Raw genomic sequence first — 12695 nt, 5'->3', positions numbered from 1 at the left:
GAAAGGAGTACGTCTCATTTTTGTTTGGGGTCTGGAGTTTTTATTGACAATGTGGTCTCGTGCACATGTCCTCTCAGGCATCCAGGAACTGGTCAGAACAAGGACAAGGTCCAGGTGTTCATCACAAGTCCCTTATTTCCTAAAGCTAGGGGTCTTGGCATTGATATTTCTAGTGTTGGTGGTCTGGAATATGTGTATGATAGCTTCATTTGGTCATTGTCATCTGGTCTTTCTTTAGATACTATCTATTCTAGAGAAATCATTAACTGTGACCCTTACACGGAGGACATACACTATTTTCATTCTGAGGCATGTGTAGAGCGGGGCTGGGTGCAGGTCCTACTGAGAATAGAAGCCAAATAAGAAGGAAAGGAAAAAACAACTGCAATAACTTTCCCCCTCATTGAGTCCCTTTGGTTTCCCTGTCTCAATAAGGAGGTATTGGATCCAGGATACTTCAAAAAGGTTAAATGAGCAGGATTTGCTGATGCATGTGTGGTTTGATAAAGAAGAATGAGGAGTAATTCAAGAACAAATGCATCTTATTACTCTTAAGAATTGAACTCAAGAAAGGTTGGTAGTCATATTTCTGAACTATGATGACAGATACCTAGGATATTATTTTACTCTAAATTTACAGTGGAGACCAAGCCTAGAGGGGCCCATTGTAATGGACATTATCCATAATTGAATTAATTCTATGTACTAAGCTTTTACTATACATTGTATCATTTAATCCTCCCAAGACTCCTGAATAGTAAGTACTATTATCCTCTTTTTCCTAGTAGGAAACTTTCATTCATAGATGTTTTGTGTACACTCAAGAAATATTAAAAGAAAGGTTGACACTCAGATTTTCCTGACATCAGCACCAATTTTCACATTAGTTCAATATACATAGAAGATCAATACACTGAACTGAAAAACAGAAGTAAGGAAAGTGCATTAACTTCTGAAGGATTATCCTTTATGTATTTGTGGTCTTACTATTTTCTGGAAATTTCAGGGAAGGGACAAGGGAGGAAAGTACAGATTGGAATAATAACTAACTAAACCAATTACTTCAATAGTCATTTATTCATTCATTCACTCATTCACCAAAGAGATTAATTTCTTCTTTATCTCCTCTCTAACATATTAATTTTTGGTTACTTTTATTTTATAGATAATTTATCATGAATTATTCAGTCTAGCCACTCTGGTTCAGATAGAACTCAGAAGGATGCTTATACAAAAAAAAAAAAAAATCTTACCTTCTGAATTCATTACCACGTCTGGTAAATGTTAGAAGCTGCAGTCATGTCTTAATACCTTGAGAGAACCAAAGAACTGTCCTGCTCTATGCATTTAGTGATTTAAATGTATTTTAAAATTTATATTTTATTTTAATTTATAATGCCATTTATCTTTCTGCTGATGTTGGTAATACCTTGAGAAATAGCAGAATGATTCAGAATTCTAATCCCTGGAGTCACTATGAGAAAAAAAAGTTACAATAAGGTTCTAAAATCCCCCAGATTGGTAATTGAATAAATGGGATTTTGATGCAAAGGTAAGTCTCTTGACACATTTCTGTGCTGCCCTTTTTGAAATGTATGGGAGAGTCCTGCCTTGTTGCATATTACATAAGGTGGCCATTAAACACAGATTATTTTTCAAAGGAGAGGCAGAGATTAATGAGTAAAACCATAGTGAGGCATTAAATGAGTCTGATGAGAGAGCTCACGGAAAGAACCAGCAAAAATATTCATGAAATAAGAATAATTGCAAAGTGATTATTGGATGATAAATTTGAGGAGAGGAGCCTCATCTAAAACCAGATAATATTATAGTGAATATTTTTTATAATACTTTAAGCAATTTTTGACAATTTGGTTTGGGATGTAAACACTAAAAATGTTTGCGTGGGTATTTTCTTAATATTTTTTGAGTTTCCATCAACTTTTCTGTCTGTAGTCAGCAAGTTCTAGATCATAGTTAAGAGGGAAAAAGTGAAGAAAATATCTTTGCTTTTTTACATTGTCTACTTTTTTTTTTCAACCCCCATATGCTGAAAATATAGGAGAAACTTGATGCTAAGGAACATTCTTCTTGGATTAGTTCAATGTAGGTATTTTTCCTTCTGTGAGTAAACACTTGGTTCTCTAGGGCTTAAAAATCTCTCATAAGAAAAATTACTCAATTACTCAGTGAATCAGTTAATGTTATTAGAAGGGCACTGACCAGCTGTTCTCCTCAGGGGGCAGAATTGGAAGAAATAGACTTACAGAGGAAATGGAAAGTTATGAGGAAAGAAATCTTCCTGACGACAGAGTTGATAGAAGCCTAGGGGATTCGAGATTTCTCCCCAGAGTAAATATGACCCAGTGGATGGAAGCTAGGCTGGAACTTCAGATTGATTCCTGACTCTGAACCTTCCTAGCCAACCCTGTATCTCTGAACAACGTAAACTTTCTTAGCCTCTGTTAAATCAACTGGAGAAAGGGGAATAATAATGCCTGGGTGTTAGAGCTATAGTGTGGATTTTAAAATAATGTATACAAAGTTACTGGCATAGAATTAACAGTCGGTAAATGGTAGCCGTGATTATTACTACCGCAGACAGAGGGCATGTAATCTCTCATCAGTTCAAGGTGATTTTCACTGCGGTGATTTGCCCCGTCTTCATTTGGAGGAAAGGAAGTTTGGCAAATAATATACTTGTGGTTCCAAAAAATATATATTGATAATGATTACTTCTCATTTCAATGTAAGAGAGAGAATGCTCAATATTTCCTGGAGGTGGAAACCCATTTTTCTCTAATGGCATCTCATAATGTGATGCTGCCCATATCTTTGCTATCCTAATTTACAATAATGCTATGCTAATTTTATGCTTGTAATCTTAGATTTCATTAAGTGCCAGGCTTTAGAGAAGTAAATGACAAAATGCATTTCTTTCAGAATATGTTTACACAGAAACATACTTAAATACTTCCAATGATTATATTTGGCATGTACCTCTATAAACGCTGATCGTATTTTTCTCAGCTTGATCTTTTTCTTCCATGCTCTTTCAGTGGTAATATATGGGTGTTTAAGAGAAAGCATTTTAGTTTTTGAAAAAAACATCGATTATGAGTGTATTAGAAGAGCTATAAAGAACACCAACTCTCACTTTTTGAAACTTACATTGGGCTTAGAAATATTCTAAATTAATATTCTAAAAATTATTCTTAAAGTTTTACTTACAATTTTCTACAATTAGAATATATAAGTTATACCAACATATATTGTGTGCAGAACCCAGAACTATATACTTTGAAATCAATATAAATGCAAACAATTATGTATTTCCAAGGCACGGGAAGATAAAATCCTGAATTAGATTAATCTATGAAAGGATCTAATGACTCCAACTGGCTTTTGCTACAAGATAAAAACAGCTGTGGGCTTCTTATCACAGACATACTCTTCCCTAAACTGGGCAATCAGTGTTTTTTTTTTTTAAAGATATTAAGGAAGGAGGCTAATCCTCTACCTTCTGGGTAGATGCTGGTTTTTATTTGTCCCTATTTTCTTCTCTGTGGCACTCTCTAGCTTTTCTATCAGAGAAGTTAAATGGAGTGTGTTTTAGATTGCCCTTGTTGACAATATTTAATCAATTAAGAGGTATTTACAATGTGCTCTGTACTGTGATAAGTACTCAAGAGACTAATACAGCAAGAAAAGACATGACACTTGTCAGTGACACACTTACTGAAATATTTCTTGGGAGGGCAAGGCTTACGCATAAGGAGTAACCTCTATGCAATGGTGTTTTAATCTCTCTTCATTTATTTCATTCCGTGAATCATTTCTACACTAAAAATTTATTGAAACATACAATATGCTAGAAATGTGGTATGTTTAGAAGTTACAATAAAGAAAATAAATGGTCCCTGCCCTTGAAGATAATGCGGCAATGATTATGAAGGAGTTACTGTACAACGAATTTTACTGAGAGAATAGAACTTACGTGTTCTCTCTCACACACAGAAAGGGTAAATACTCGATGGGGGGAGTCCTTCCATAATGTATACATATAACAAACCATCAGTTTGCACACTTCAAATACCTCACATTTTTGTCAGTTATACCTCAGTAAAGCTGGGAGGAAAAAAGAAAGAAAATAATTACAAAATTGCCAGCACAAAACGGATTCACACATTGCTGAGTTCCCTCCCAACATTTGGGAAAGAACTGTATTGTGAACTTTCCCAGAGTTTAAGCTTCATTAGCTTCATGAAAATCTACCTCTGGCTAAGGTACAAATGCCACAAAGTTGTATTATCTCTGTCAAATATATCCCCACCTCTCCACACACATTCAGATCTATTGTCCTACCCCTGTTCCCTCCTCCCCACTGAGACTACTTCCTGAAAGATCAGTTTACTTGTATATCCGCCAGGAATACTGAGCCCCTAGTGAGAAGCCAGTACATTTTTACAATCTAAAACACAGAATTCTAGAACATTTTTATGTTTCACAAATACATTACCCAGGCTTTAAAAAAATCACAGATATAAAAAACTATTAAGATGCTTTAATAGTAATAATATTCAGTATATATTGAATAACTACCATATATCTGATAATCTCCTTATTTGATTCTCATAAAAACCTTTGTTTTCCCATTACACTGGTGGGTTCCATTACACTAGTGGGTGAGGAAAGCGAAACACAGAGAAGTTACATAATTCCCCAAGTTGGATGCAGTTGATAAATGGTAGGGCTAAGGTGTGGATCTCGGCAGCTTGGTTCCAGAACCTGTGCCCCTAACTGTGGGTCACTGTACTGCTTCTTGTGAAATTATTCATGTTATGAATTTGTCAGTGTGACAGATGCCAAGCACACAGATCTTCCTCTGTAGACATTTTACTGAAACTAAGGAAGGTGTTTATGGAAAGAGAGACAGGTTAGTGGAGCTAACCACCATTTCCTGAGCCTCTGCTATATACTAGGTATATATATTAGGTATTCTCCTAATTCCTTTCTAGAGGAGAACAGTATCAGGGGAATTGATGATAGAATCACTGAAGATAGGGGCCATCTTTTGGTTGGCTGTTTTGGAGAATACTCTACACAGGATAGTCTGCTAGCACCCTTCAGATCCTCATGGGATGGGATGGCTGGAATTATGATGCTCTATCTTCCCCTAACCAAATACATGCTTGACCCCCATATGCCCTGCTTCTATGCTCTTCATTTGTCTCCTGTGGACCTCACCTGCAGGACCTCTACTCAGACTTTACAGGCACAGATGCTTTCAGAGGCAAGGGATGTAAGATAATCGTGTGCAGCAGGGCAGAGTCAGACCATGAAGAATGCTGGAAAATACAGAACTCATAAGTATATGTGTGATGTCCTTAAAGATATTCAAATTCAAGCTAAAAACAAAACAAACTGCAAACACCCTGCTAAACAGAAAAAAAACCCAACAGATTTGCTTCTTTATATCCAGTCAATCACTGTCAGTCATTTCTTTCTTTCTTTCTTTCTTTCTTTCTTTCTTTCTTTCTTTCTTTCTTTCTTTTTCTTTTAGAGAAAGAGAAAGAGAGAGTGCACAAGCAGGGAGAGGGGCTGTTGGAGAGAAAGAGAGAGAGAGAGAGAGAGAGAGAATCTTAAGCAGACAGGCTCCATGCTCAGGATGGAGCCTGATGTGGGGCTTGATCCCACAACCCTGGGATCACCTGAGCCAAAATAAAGAGACGCTCAACCAACCGAGCCACCCAGATGACCTGTCAGTCATTTTTTTAAAAAATTTTTTTTAACGTTTATTTATTTTTGAGACAGAGCATGAACAGGGGAGGGTCAGAGAGAGGGAGACACAGAATCTGAAACAGGTTCCAGGCTCTGAGCTGTCAGCACAGAGCCCGACGTGGGGCTCGAACTCACGGACCGTGAGATCATGACCTGAGCCGAAGTCGGCCGCTTAACCGACTGAGCCACCCAGGCGCCCCGAGTCAGTCATTTTTAATCACGTGTCTCCTCTTCCCCTTCTTTCATAGCTAAACCATTTTCTTTGGCTCCCATAGTGAAACCAAACTGACTTGGACAGAATAATGGCCTCCCGAAGATGTCCATACCCTAATCCTTCAGAAACTGTGACTATATTATTTACTTTCCTGATGAATTAAGTTTAGGGTCCTTAAACAGGTTATCTAGGTGGACTCAGTCTGATCACATCAGCTTTAGGAGCACAGAACTACCTCCAGCTGGAAGCAGAAGGGGAAGTCAGAGCTCTTCAAAGGTAAAAAGAAATCAATACCCCATTGCTGGTGTGGAGATGGAAAGGATGATGTGAGGAGGAACGCACATGGTCTCAGGTAACTGAGAGAGGCTCTGGGGTGGCAGTCAGCAAGGAAACAGATACCTCATGCTTACAACTGCAAGGAAATAACCAAATAATTATATTTTCCACAAGAAAATAGTCTAATTACCTGGGTGAGCTTATGGAAACTCCTCCCCAGCACCTTGATTTCCTCCTTGTGAAGCTAAGCAGAGAACCCCCAGAACCACGCTGTGCTTGGATTTCTGCCCCACAGACAATTTAGATAACAAATGGGTGTTGTTTGAAAGAGCCAAACTTTTGGTAATTTGTTGTGGCAGCAATATAATATTAACCTGCAGGTCATATTTCCACTCTCCCTTTTGTCTTACAAATTGACAGCTCAGACTTGAACTATACATTAACAGAATTAATTAATTTCTCCTGGCCCCACAGGGCAAAGGGAGAAGTGGGAAGCACTGGTCCTGTGGCTAGGTAGAAGTCTCAGACAATAGGGAACCTCAAGTTTTCTTGTCTCTGCACTGGTGATGGCTATGGCCAGTTTTTCCTCTAAATTATATCAAAAGAAATACTCCTGACCAAGGATATAATTCATTTTATTTTTAAGAGCACATAGTGCATTTTGAGCTACACATTTTTTTTTATTTTCTCATCTAATTCTTCACTGTTGATGAGTATTATTTGTTCCCATTTTTCACAGATGATGACTCTTGCAGGAAGAGTCCAGTAACCAGTAAAGTGATGGGATTCAAATCCACATCTTCTGGAATCCAGACATGGTGGGAAGAAGATGGGCTTCTTTATTACAAAATATTGGAAAGTTGTAATGAAGCAGAATTGCCTCTCAGCTCAGGTGTGGTATCTCCTTGTCCTTCTATGAAACCATTTTTCTATTTTCATAAGAAAGTGATCCCTCCCTAGTGGCTGTAATTAGATTTCTTACCGTCAATTGAAATTTGGAGTATCCAAACACTTTTCAAATTTCCATGGGGCATTGGTTATCTTATTAAATTGTCTAAAATTTAAGAGCTATGCACTAATCTTATATATAATGAAATGTCTTTATGCCCCTCCATGAAATGTCACCTACTCCTGCAAAGAAGCTGGGCGGCCTATACCAGCACACCCCTTCTTCCCAGCCGGCTTCCACTGTTAAATGTTTCCAAGACATTCTTTTTAATTTTTTTTTTGACTGGAAAGCCTATCTCAGTGGGATTACTGAATTTTTGCCTACTGGATAATAAACTCCATGAGAGCAAAAGCCATAGCATCTTCTGGAATACTCCCTGGAACATATACAGTAGGAACTCAATACATATTTGTAGAGGTTAAATGATGCAATCGCATCATTAAAAAAACAGAGGAATAAATGTTGTATTGTTTCATTGGCATGGGTTCTGACTCTAATATTACGCACCTGGTCATGTTTTTTTATTGTGTGGGAAAGTAGCCACCAAAAATCCTGAGTCATATTCAAGGTGGTATCCACTCTTTGTTCTGCAACCTTAGATTTGTCTTCCACCTTTTGCCTCATTTCTTTCAATGTTGCTCTTGTTTGTCTAAGGTGTTGTGTATTTTTATGCACTTGCTGTTTGACTGAGGACAGGTTGTTAGAGGTTAGAGAAGGGGATGTGTCTAAAAGCCATAATGCACCTAAGTGAATGCTTGGCTGCTTAACCTGAGCCCAACCCCACTAGCCTATACAGAGCCTTTGCACAAATGAGACCTGAAGGGGTAGTCCCCACTTGCATCCTCTGCTATTTTCATGCACTGTACAAGCTGAAGAGCTGCACACAGTGATTCTACCTGGGTAGATATTGTCACAGATAGCAGACTGACACCTATTTTAGACAATTGCTTAAGACCGCTTTTGGCCTTTTTGTCCAATTTTCTTTTTCTTGTACTTAGCTAGCTCTAGACTCTTCTTTCTCCATACTTCTACTCTGATGTCTGCCTCTGATAGCCTCAGATTGGATGGCCCTCTGAATCACCTCCTGCCATTTTAATTTTAGGCACGTTTGCTGTTTTTTTTGTGTTTTGTTTTGTTTTGTTTTGTTTTCCCCTGTGTTCTCCTTTGTCCTCCATCACCCTGATAGTTAAGAGTGGAACTCTGCAACTGTGGTCTTGTTTTAACAGAATGCACAACCCTACTCAGCAGCAAGCCTATCCTATCACTCTAGGGATAGAGTGGGAATTCAGCCAGTGCCAGGCTTTTAAAAGACTTAAATAAATATCTCAAAGAGCAACCTGAAATGCATCCGCGTGATCAGAAGCATCAGGCAAAGGTAGAATCCGAGTGATGTTTTAAATGGCCACAGGGACCTAAGTGCATCAACTATATGGCACATTTGATCACTTTTGAAGAAAAAAAGTGAATCGAGCCAGCTGAAAAGTAAAAATAATTACATCATAAAAAGTTTCATTATGTGGGAATGGAAATTTTACCTTATGTTCAAAACATAACTCATGAATGCATATTACACCAAAAGTGGTCATTATTGCTCTTTGTATGTGCAAAGTGGGTACATGTGAGCAGATGCATCAGGACATCTGCCATACTTAAATAATCACATTCATTAAAGTGCTTTAGAGAAGGAATTATTATTAATAAAAACTCTTCTCTGTAATATTTATCCCCAGAGCGCTATTATTTCTAAAGGTATTGTGATAAAAAAGAGTAAAACTTTTGGACAAAGACTAAGACCCTCTTCCAACTCTGGCCAGAGCTGGCAGAGTCTCCCTAAATAATGCAAATACCTGTGCAGAAACATTACTGTCTACAGAAATTCTCTTTCCACCATCCATCACCATCGTGATGTTTTCATCAGCTGCTTCTAATGATTTTGTTGCTGCTTCTGACTTGAAATTTTAAGGAGATGGATGAATTGATAAATGGATGAATGAATGCATGTTAACTTAGAACTGTCTTGTTCTCAGTGGATAGAAGTCACTCAGCACTGATGGGAAATGTGAGGTAGGTGAGTACTCTTCTCTGTCCATATTAATGCAAGTCTGTAGTGTTATAACTCAGTGATTCCAGCTGATGGGAGACAGAATTTAAAATAGTTCACAGCTTAAGTTACATGGCTAGAAAATGTGGTTAAGAGTGCTTGACTCTTTGGCCTCATGGGCTTCTTTTTCCTGTAAGAGTATTTTTAAAATTTATATAAACAAAAGTAATGAATTGAAGTGGTTTTAAAAAAATCATAAAAGTTGAAATATTTCCTTTTTGAATCCAAACTTCTGGCCAGCAATTTCACTTGTTGATGATAACCATTATGAAAATCTTTTATGTAGCTTTCTAAAATTATTTGTAAGCCTAAGCAAGCCTATTCTGTTTATTTTGGATGTGTGTGTGTTTGTATAAATTCTCTCTTATTTACACTAATGGGATTGCATTAAATAATTATTATGTACTTTGCTTTTACCAGTTAATAACATATTTTAGGAATTATTTTAGATCAGTCAGTCAAGACCTACTACATTGTCTATATTTTCAAAATGCATTTTAATTGTATTTAAAGCAGTGGTAAAAATTAAATTTTACCCTCCCTTTCCTATACCCCTATCTAAAAGCATCTATTTTAAAAACGTTTTTGTTTGTTAAAAATTCCTTTGGTGGTTCCTTCAAGCCACTAAATTATATGAGTGAACTTCTATTATTATCTTTGGGCAATCACTATCAACTCCCTTTCACGAAACATGAGTATTTGGCTTATTTATACTGATTCTCTTTCTTCTCCTCTTTTTTTTTTTAACTGTCAACAGGAAAAGTACTTTATATCTTTTTAACTTTATGGAGATATAATTGACATATAACACTGTGTAAGTTTAAAGTGTACAAAATATTGATCTGAAACATATATAGTGCAATATGATTGCTATCATGATGTTAGTTAACTCCATCACATCACATAATTGCCATTCTTTTTTGTGATGATATCATTTAAGATGTACTTTCAGCAATTTTCAAGTATACAATACAGTATTGTTAACTATAATCACAATTTTGTGTGTTAGATCCCCAGAACTTATACATCTTGTTCATCTTGTATTTTTCTTTCTGAATTATCACACTCAGCATGATGCCTTCAAGGTTCATCCATGTTGCCTCAATCAGTAAGATTTCCTTCTTTCTCATGGCTGAGTTATATTCCATTGTATGTAGACGCCACACCTTCTTTATCTATTCATCAGTTGACAGATGTTGCCATATCTTGGCTATTATGAATAACACCGCTATGAACATGGGAGTGCAGATATCTTTTTGATATCCTATTTTCATTTTTCTTGGATATACATCCAGAAGTGGGACTGTGAAGAAGAAGAAGAAGAAGAAGAAGAAGAAGAAGAAGAAGAAGAAAAGGAGGAGGAGGAGGAAGTGGAGGAGGAGGAGGAGGAGGAGAAGGAGAAAATAAAAACAATCAACAAAATGAAAAAACAACTTCTGGATGGGAGAAAATATTTGCAAATCATGTATCTGAGAAGTGGTTAATATCCAAAATATATTAAAAAAAAACTCGTATAACTCAATAACAAAATATAATCTGATTTAAAAATAGGCAAAGGAACTGAAAATGAATTTTTTCAGAGAAGACATACAAATAGCCAACTGGGACAAGAAAAGGTGCTCAACATTACTAATCATCAGGGAAATGCAAATCAAAATCATAATGAGGTATTACCTGACATGTCAGAATGGCTCTTGTCAAAAAGACACGAGAAAACAAGGGTTGGTGAGGCCATGGAGAAAAGGAATCCTTCCTGCACTGTTGGTGGGAATGTAAGTTGGTGCAGCCACTATGGAAAACAGTATGGAGTTTACTCAAAAAATTAAAAATAGAACTAACATACAATCTTCCTTTTCCCCTCATTTTTGATAGTCATATTGATTATTTTGTAATTTTGAATTATATATTTATAACGCTTTCTAATTTTCATGAACTTCAATCAGTATTTAGAATCTCCTCAAGTACTCTTACCTTCTGAGAGAGAAACGGCCGTAAAATCTATTCTCCTTTTCTTTCATGGTAAAAAAGATTTTGTGGTTTCCCAGCTATGAACAATTGCCAGACAGATTTGCTGCTAAGTGCTACCATGTGACAAAGATTTTGCTCATATCACATAAGTGGAAATGATGTCTGTTAGCTTCAGGTTGCTTATGTTAGCTACAGTTGCTTATGAGAAAATCTCTGCTTTCTCTTCTCTTCCCCTTTCCCTGGCTGAGAAGGTGATTTTCAGTATGGCCTTTGATGCTATATATTTAATATTGCAGAACTGTCATATCCTTGGCTTCTGAATGACTGCATGGAGAAGAACCATTTATTGATTAGGAACTTTGTGACATGAGAGGAAAACAAGCTATCTCTTTTAAGCCATGGCATTTAGGAGTGTCTAGGTAATAATATCTTAGCTTTTTATTCTGAGATAAAATTTCTCCTGTGTCCATAACTTCCTCACTTCCCATCAGCTATACTGTATGCAGCATATAGAATTAACGCCATGCCCATATCCCCTTATCACTCACCGTGCTGGTACATGCCACAGTGTCCGACTTCAGGTTCCTGCCACTGTAAGTCTCAGGGATTCTCCATTTACATTCAGGGCTTCTGGAAATACCGGGGGAGGTACCACTCCAGGAGCAATCCTTGGCCAAGGATGGAATGAAGTTTGAAGATAAATACTTCAGTTTTCCTCCCCTTTGGGAAGAGTAATTTAGAGACATGTTTTACATTGTCTCCAAGAGTTCTCTAGCAAGATTGCATTTTAATTCCCATATCAATAACATACTCATTATTTTAGAGAGACAGAGAGAGCAGGGGAGGGGGGTCAGAGGTAGAGCGAGAGGCAGAAAGAGAGAGAGAATCTTAAGCAAGCTCCATGCTCAGCATGGAGCCCAATGCGGAACTTGATCTCACAACCCTGAGATCATGACCTGAGCTGAAATCAAGAGTCAGATGTTCAACCAACTGAGCCACCCAAGTGACTCGATAACACACTCTTTATTTGGCTTCCTTTCCTCATTTGTCTTACCTCCTTTTTCCACTGCCAGTGCTTTTTGGGAATAACTCTCAAATAAGCTGCTTGCCCTCAGATTCTTTCCTTAGGGTACGTAGGGTACGTTTGTTGAGAAGTAGTACCAGAAGTTTACCTCTTCATGTGAGATTCTGGAATTGAAGAGCTAATCAGTTAGTCAGAAGAACGCCATCACCAACTCTCCATAAACTCACAGTGATGGCTTCTTAGGGCTAGTTAATGGAGGAGCAAACACCTGGGCCTGGGTCAGGGATGGTGTGCTTAATATGTTGGCATAAGCGGGAAAAGAACTGTTGCTACACTACTACCACTGAGAGGTAGCTCTGCAAGACAGCCGTGAGAGAAAACC

Source organism: Panthera pardus, unplaced genomic scaffold (assembly GCF_024362965.1).
Source record: "Panthera pardus isolate Hobbes unplaced genomic scaffold, ASM2436296v1 HiC_scaffold_6, whole genome shotgun sequence".
Taxonomy (NCBI): domain Eukaryota; kingdom Metazoa; phylum Chordata; class Mammalia; order Carnivora; family Felidae; genus Panthera; species Panthera pardus.
The sequence above is the reverse complement of the archived record's forward strand: the minus strand, read 5'-3'. Positions refer to the sequence as shown.